The sequence below is a fragment of the Ictidomys tridecemlineatus genome, chromosome 6, assembly GCF_052094955.1.
Source record: "Ictidomys tridecemlineatus isolate mIctTri1 chromosome 6, mIctTri1.hap1, whole genome shotgun sequence".
NCBI lineage: Eukaryota > Metazoa > Chordata > Mammalia > Rodentia > Sciuridae > Ictidomys > Ictidomys tridecemlineatus.
The window spans coordinates 179,962,526-179,971,517 of NC_135482.1; positions in this window are offsets into that span (position 1 = coordinate 179,962,526).

Below are 8,992 nucleotides of genomic sequence, written 5' to 3' on the forward strand. Positions count from 1 at the left end.
GATTGCCTCATCACATTGCTAACATATTAGATAATTAAATGGACACACAAGTACTAGCTATTTAAAGTAACTTTCAATAATAGATTCATTGAGTATGTATGAAGCATCAGGTTCATGAAGTAAAAATAAACACGTAGTTCAAGGAGAGGAAGAATATATGAGACATAAGTTGTTATCTGCCACGTAATCTGCATTTTTTAGTCAGTTGTCAAATTTGATTAATTGTGTGTTCAAGGGACAACCAGTACACAGCAGGCTTCTTTAGATCCAGAAATTTCCAATGTCCTTCACCAATAGCAGGGATGGATCTGTTTGCATTTTCTACTTCTCCTGCATTGCATATAGATTAGAAGCTTCCTATACAGAAGCACAATGGACTGGGTGCATCTGTTCTGAGAGAGAAAAAGAGTAAGACTAGAACAGGCCCTTGGAAACAACCATTTGCATATCCAGGGATCTCAAAACAATATTTCAGTAGAGACAGTTTCAAATGGATTTACCAGCTTAAAACCTATGTATTGGGAAGCATTCTTCCTGGAGAAAGATTGCAATGAAGTAATCTGCAGTCTATGTGGAGATGGAGTGCAAGTGATAAAAGAACTAGAAAATATATATTGGAGGCAAACCTCTTTGCCACCAAAGTATAAAGCACACAGCACACCCTTTGTAATAATAGAACTTCCCAAGTTCACACTAGGTGGATGTATGATTCTGGGAGTTTTCTGAGACTCATTGTCATGATTTGTGAGCATCTGCTTCCATACTCCCCTGTGATATTTGAAAGTTTGCACTTTCTTCACTTACTACAATGTACTTAATATTAAATGTATATTTAAAACATAATTTTTTGGCATTGAAAATATTTCACTTTGTTAGAAGTAATTGACATTGGGCTGGGAATGTGGCTCAAGTGGTAGCGCGCTCACCTGGCCAGCATTCAGCCTGGGTTCGATCCTCGGCACCACATACAAACAAAGATGTTGTGTCCGCCGAGAACTAAAAACATTAAAATTCTCTCTCTCTCTCTCTTTAAAAAAAGTTCTTTTAAAAAAGTAATTGACATAGATCCATTGCACTGGTGTAAAATTCTATTTTCTAAAGTACCTAAGTAAGAAGCTAATGTGAGGACTCAAGTTGGAACTACAAATTACTGTTTCATGGTGTTTGGTTTTCTTCATGTGAGCCTATAGGTTGAATGCTTATGTTTCCCAAATTCATATAAAAAAAAATCCTTAGTGAGATTTTGTTTGGGAGTTGGCCTTCAGAAGCTAACTAGGTTTGGAGGGATCCATCTTCCTGATGGAATTAGTATTCTCATATTAAAAAAAAAATATGTTGGACAGCTTGCTTTCTCCTCCCCCCTCTCCCTGTCTTCTTCTGTCACATGAAGCTATATGATGAAGGATCCATCTAGGGGTAATGACAAGAGCCTTCACAGAAAGCAGAAGAATAAGTCTGTTGTTTAGCCATCCAATCTATAATGCCTTCTCATGGAAACTCAAACTAAGTTGTCCTTGAATTTTCAAAATAGACATTAAACTGAGAAACATTTTTTTTGTACTATATTATCTGATGTTCATCAGAGGAATCATGGTGAAATGAGCTTACCTAATAGTATGAGAAATCATCTAAAAAGTACAAAGATCAAAATTCAAAAGGATAAAATTCATATTAAGCTTCTAAGTGCTGAAATTAATCTTAAGCATTTTTAAACATAAAAACATGTAGTGTTTTGAGGAAAACATCTTGCAAATCAGTAGGGCTTGTGTGATTTTTCTGGCTTTGCTGTCTTGGATCTACATTACCTTAAAAAGGTGGTTTCACATCTATGAACACCAGTGTATTCATAATTTGCCATTTTCATATACTGTTTTGAGAATTGCATAACATGTTAACTGAGAAAATAATACGTGGAAAAAATATCTATTTCAATGATAATTTACTCTTGGTCAAGCATTGATGGTTTAAAACAAGTTCATGTCCATTATGTTCTATATGTGCTCCTGCAAGTATTTCCACATGGGAAATTAAATATACAAATCTTGAATAAATAAGGTTTCATGTAAAAAAAAAGTTAAATAAAAAAGTTTTAAATATTTTAAGAAAAAAAAAAGTCTTCTCATAGTGTTATCAGTAAGAAGTTTTAGAGAACCACTTTGTATCCACTCATTGTTTACGACTTATTCTGGTAAATATTTATTTTTCCTTAAATGTCTTGATGTATTTTTAAAAAATTATATATAAACATTTGTGTAGTTATCAAGTTCTTTTGAGTTTTCTCTGAATCATTGTTATAATGTGTGGATTTATATATTTTCTGATGAATACATCAAGATCTACATATTATAGAATACAGTGAATTATAATGGTTTCTACTATAAGTAGCTATAAGGGTTACATCCCATGATCATTGAAACTTGACTTCTTTCTGAAACAGTCATTGACAAAATTGCATATGTGGATGAAAGCTTAGCCTTTAGACCTCTGCTAAAATAAAAAAAAAAATAGTATTTAACAAGAAAAGATTTAATGTTTGAACAGCAGTGCTCTGTCTGAGGGGAATTCTAGTATTGCTTGTGAAGAATGTTCTGGGAGACAGCTATTAAAAACACAACAAGTTGACTGAAGTTTGTAAATTAATTTAGCAATTGCTATGACAAAGCTACAGGCATAGAGCTAGCTAATAAAAAGTGTCAATCATGTAGCCTTTAAATAAAGGTACAAGAGAGCAGCTATTATAAACTTTAATGGTGCTGCAATATTTAATATTTCTTCCAGACATGGCCTTGTATAATAAATCCCAGGTTGTTTCTAGGAAAGGAGAACAAATTAACTAAACTCTCATAAGTCCAGTACTTTGTTTTTTCTTTTACCTGTATCTTTGAAGTTTCTGAATTTTTAAATTAATATGATAGATATTAGAGGGATTGAAGTACACATGTTTAGGCAGAAGATGTGAACAAACTCTTCAATTTTCCACAAACTATATTAAATATAGTTTATTCAGGATATAGATAAGAGACAGATATTCTCTTAGGACTGAATAATCATAAATTTAAAAATGGATCAAACTCTCTAGCATATGGATTTACCAATTTAATAAAACCAATATAAATATTAAAATAACATATTATACATGATAAATATAAACAATTTTTATCTGTGAACTTTAAAGAATCAGTATGTATGTGAAACTTCAGTGTGTAGAATATACCTCCTCCTCCACACTCATTATATTAACTTGAGTACCTTCTGGTCAAAGATGCTGCTGAGTGTCCATTCTCTTTAGCATGGAGACTCAGATGACATTATTTAATAGGTATTTTGAGTATCAGAGCAGGGTAGCAAGAATAGTACCTGCCCTCTCCTGTTTTACCACCAAAATGCCATGTTAGTGGTCCATTGAAAGTGCAATGGTTATGTTCTTCTTTTATTAGCTGGATTGCAAAATATGTTTGTCTGTGTGCCTCAACCCTTCTCCCCTAAGTTTAGACTATGAAATGATAATCATAAGAGGAAGAAGTGATCATTACTAATGTTCAGGATTCTGAAAATTTTCACTAGTTTTTTCGGTTTGCACTGTTTCTAATTCAAACTTACATAAGGTACTATTCAACTTAAAAACTCTACACATTCACCTTTTATTTTCTGATCTTTTTATGATGTGATTTGTTGAAAGCCACAGACAAGTCAAGATGGTGCCTGGCACTTTGCCAAGAGGAGTGGTTTGAGAAGTAACGATACCGAGCCATTAAGATGATAGAGATTCCTTAATGACTGACTGCTGTGTCTAGATTATGTCAATTAAATTAAGCTGTGTGTAATCATTAAGATGATGATTCCTTATTGGTTGACTGCTGTATCTAGTTTATGTTAATTAAGTTAAGCTGTGTGTAATTAGTTGGGTATATATACTTCTCTGTCCCATAATAAAGCGGCTCCTGCTGTATCAATCTTCACAAGTTGCTTTTGACTCGCCCCCCCCCCCCCAATACCCACCATATCCAGCCAAGGGGTGAAATCTAAACACACAATTCTTGCCTTTTATTCTCTCCCCCACTCATGAAGAACAATACAGAGCTAAGGTTAAAGTCTACCTGGGATTAAGCCTGGTTGCTGGCCTCATTAATGCTTAACCTCCCTGTGCTGAGTTTCTCAGCTGTGTAAGAAAGTAAACGTATTAGTGTGGGAATGCAGCTCAATGGTGGGGTGCTTGTTGAGCATGCTGAAAGCTCTAAGTTCCATCCCCAGCACCAGAGGAGGGAGAGAGAAAGAGAAAAAAAATAGATACAAAACCATAGGTCATGTAAAGGTTTCAACATGCTGATCTATGAAGAATGGCACTCAGCATAAAATCTGGCATAAGGTAATCTCTCTGCAAATGTTAAGATTGATCCTCCTTTAATTCATCTTATATTGATATTGTACTTTGTGGTTTTCAAAGCATTTCTTTAAATACAATCACCTGTGATAAAGGCAAACAGGAATGTTTTTCCCCTACTTAAAGCATGATGAAATATGATTCGGAGCAAGATGAAGGGATGTGTTCTGTTTTTGCTTCATTATGGGAGGAAGAACTTGAACCACTAGAGAGGAGCGTAGAAGGTGTCCAAAGAAGGATGCATCAGGAAAAGTCATTTACTTTTCATAACCAGGCAAAAACCATGATGTACCAGATTGAATACAGAAACATGTCAGATTCCAAAAAGAAGTGACTGAGTAAAGAAAATTTCATGAAACCCCAAACCTATCAAAGCCCTATATATTTAATATGTAAAGTTTGGAGAAATAATAGAGAATAATAATTGGAAGAAAAGTTTTGGAGCATTCTGAATGTACCTTGCTTGAATTACAGACTGCTAATCATGGCTCCTATAAAGGCAGGTCATTTTTTTTTTGTATTTTGCTTCTTTTATCTAAATAGTGAAGGTAATAATAAGGTTTTTACAAGATCTAACATTTGCGAAGTGCCTGCAAGATTAATGGGCATACAGCAAGAGCTATTTACCATTTTTATTAAATTAAAAACATTAAATTAAAAGAACATAGAAAGGAAACTGGTAAAAAAAAAAGGTATTGGAATTAGTTTTCAATTTGCTTTAACATCTGTGCCAAAGAATTTGAAATTCTAGATAATTGGGAGGTTTTGGATTCAGATTCTCGTCACTTGGTGTACATAAACACAAGTCGTAGAAGGCATAAAATAATTCATAATTTCACATTCTGCTCTGCAGATATTTCACTTCAAAGTGCAGGTAGTCTAATTCATCAATCTGCATATTAGCACTAGGTAATTCCAGTCTGGGAGATAAATGGATAACATTCAGAGAAAACCTGCTATGAGATAGCATGAACCAAGTTATACAGCTCTAAGTCACCATTTTTATTTCCATCATCTTCCCTTCTTCACAACAGTGCATTTATTTTATTTCAACACAGAAGGATATTAGAGTATCTGACTACCAGCAAAATCATCTTCCCCTTGTATCCCTTACAATCGAGTAGTCTTCAGCCCTGTGGATTTTTAAAACTATGTTTAACAGAGGGAAAATCTGACCATGAATTAAAAAGGGAAATACTTTTGAGGGTGGAATACCTTTTCCACTCATACTGAGAAATATAAATGTGACCTCTTCTAGATTACAATGTAGAGTGGCTTCTAGTTTCACAACTGATAAAAAGCAAAAGAACAACTGAATATGCTGCTACAGAGATTGTAAACCCCTAATCATGAACCCTTCAAACTAGGCTGAGCCATAGCAGCAGGTATTTTTCTGAAAAATAATTGTTGATTCCACGTACAAAAATTTGCTTCTATATTTCTAAGCACCTCTATCCAAGCAAATTCGTTTTTTTTTTTTAATCGCATGGGAAATATAGTTGTCTCTTAGGCAATGCTTTTGGAATTTTTTGAAACAAGACAAACTGTTATGGCACAAAGTTATTTTAAGTGTTTTCATTAATCACAGATGTTGTAAAACACATGCAATATTATATTTGGAAATGTTCATAGTCACTAAAGTCGTATGACTCCAAAACATATTCATCTCCTCCATACACTGAACCTGGAATTAAGTGCTTTTCATGTTTAGTTCTCATAGATTTGTTGTTGCAAGATCTCTATTAAGTGAAATGTGCTCATTTGTCTCTGCTCTGGGAAACTATCATTTCCCTAGATAGCCAGTCTCCTAGGGATTTGTAGTGCCATCTAATGAGTTTATAGTCAACACAATTTATCATATGCAAGTTATAAAGTCACTATGTGTTTGGATAAAGCCCTTAGTTCTTCCAAAACAAGAAATAAAAAAAAAGGGAAAGAACATTGACTCATTTTTCATGCTACATGCTACATCTCTTTGTGGTCTTTCTCTTCTTTGCTGCAGAATCATTCATTCATTAACTGTAGTACACACTATAACATTTTGCAATGAGAATGCACTGATAAGAGAACAGGGCTGGATTTACAGGTTTATTTTCCAGAATCATTTCTTACCATGTCCATTAAATCAACCATCATTCCCAGCTTCTTGGGAATATAGATCAATTCCTGTCTCCATAAGGATAGCATAGTATCAAATCCAAAACTTAATCCTATTAATTTCTGCCTGTCAAAATTCTATCTATCCTAGAATACCATCTTATATAATTACCTTTTAATGCTTAGATCTTGAGCTAATTGTACTTGTTCTCACAAGAAAAATGCAGCATTTTTTGCCATTTATCATTAAATACAGGAAGTATGTAATTATTTCTACTACTTTGTTCATACCTATTAATTTTTTTCTTGAAATTATTATCTCCTTTCCCCTACACTTTTGTCTATGTACACATATGAGCAGTCATTACTTGTTTTGATGTAAAAGCAAAATATATGCTTGAAAATAAATAGCAAAGATGTCTAAAATACAATTAAATAAAATCACATCGAAGGTTAAATAAGAAAAAAAATGTACTTTAGGAATAATATCTATCTAGTCATTCTGGATCCTAACTGAACAATTGTATGTCACTTTTGTGAGTAAATTTAAAAGAATGCTCATTTTAGTATCATTTCATGGTGTCACAATTACATAGTTTCTAATATTAATGACGATGTATGAACTCTGGAAGAAAAACATTTCCGATTAAGGTAGTTTTCCAATGTTGTAACTAATGATGTTTCTTTTGTAAGAATCCTCATTTTCTCACATACATTTGGAGAATTGCTTAACTTCCTAACACCTAAAGGTCTTCCATAGCAAAGGAGGACAAAATAGCATCTGAATCATAAAAATAGTTTGTGGGTTAAATATTAAGACACATAAAACAATGCCTGGTTCTCTTGAAGCCTGATAAATGCTGTCTCCTTGTTAAGACTTGAGTCTTACATTCCAGTCATTGGCCTGAATACAAGCACGAAAATTCCAGTAGTCTTGAAAGAGAGGTATGTGTTTTTAAATACATGTTTAAATGCCTATTCTTTCTCTTGTGTGTTCAGCAAATACTTCTTGAGCAGCTACTATGTGCCTGGTGGGTATCACAGTATATAGAATTGACCATTTTGCAACTTCCATTTTTGGGGTGAGGCGAGACATAAGTAATTATGTCAATTAGCAAATGTCCTTAGGTAGAAAAGGAGAGTAAACACCATCAAAGGGATAAAATGTGACCACCAATGTCCTTTGGATTGGGGAAGTAAAAAAAAATATGTAATTAAAAATTTGAAAAAAATAAGAACACAAGAGGGAAAAAATGTACTATTGGAACTTTTGGGGGGAACAGAAACTCTAACAAATGCATGGCCAGCAAAGAGGAGGGGAAAGTCCACAAAATGGAAAAAAAAAGAAAGTGGTGTGATGGGGATCACAAGAAGGCCCAGCACCACAGTGTACTATTTGAGGGGAAGAGACAGGAGAGTAGGTAAGAGAGTTCTTCACGGGCCTTGGATATGCTGTCCACAAGGCTGAGGGAAAAGTCTGAATTTTATGTCAAGGCACTGGAAGGATTTTAAGAAAGAAAATAACATAATCTGATTTGTGTGGTAAAATTTCACACTGACTGCTGTGTGGAGAATGGATTGTAGGAGTGGAAATTAGAAGGCAAAGATGAGCATTAAGAAGTGGTTCCAGTTATCCAGATGTAAGAGGATGGTGTCTTGGTGAGAAAGTCAGTGAATATAACTGGGACCATTGATTTACATAGGACTGTCACTCAAGAGGAAAATCCTGTCCTTAGTAATTTAATTAGTGCATTATGCTAATTAGTGAATTGCAACATGGTCCTTCTGCCTAGAATTAGAGGTTAGAAAGATGAGCAAGGCTTAAGATAGCATTTGATGATTTGTATTAGTTTACCAGAATATAGCAATATGACATCATATTGAATGTCTATGATGTGAATGGCATAATAGGTAATATTTTATTTTGTTCACTCATTTCTTTTCATTTTCTCACAGGGTATGACTTATTCTCATCTTTAAACACTTGAGTGGATGCTGTAACCATTTTGAAAGTTCAGCAGTCCAGGTAGAAATGAAAGGCACAACTTTTAGAAAATAAAAGGAAATGTTTGAGTACTTGTAAAAAGTTAGAAATTGATAGGGGAAGAAAATAGCTACTTCTTATAAAAACAATGATCTGATATTGATGTTCAAATTAAAGTCTTCAACTGATATATATTTATCTCCTAATGGTTATATTTATTTGTATATAATATTGATGGTAGTAGTTAACATTACCCTAAGTGAATACAAAATATTCATGTTGTCTAGGAAAAACCAGAATTGATAGTTCTGCTGGTTTCCATAGACACTTATTGAAGATTTATTAAAAACCAGCACTAGACTATGCTCTCAAGGATTTTATAATCTTTTGTGAGGACCAAGGCATATAAACTGATTATTTGAACACAATGTAAAAAGTATTAAATTACAAAAAGCACAAAGAGTACCCCACAGCACAGCAGTAAGGGGATTGTTCCAGCCCCCACCTTTAGGAAACATGGCATAGAGGAG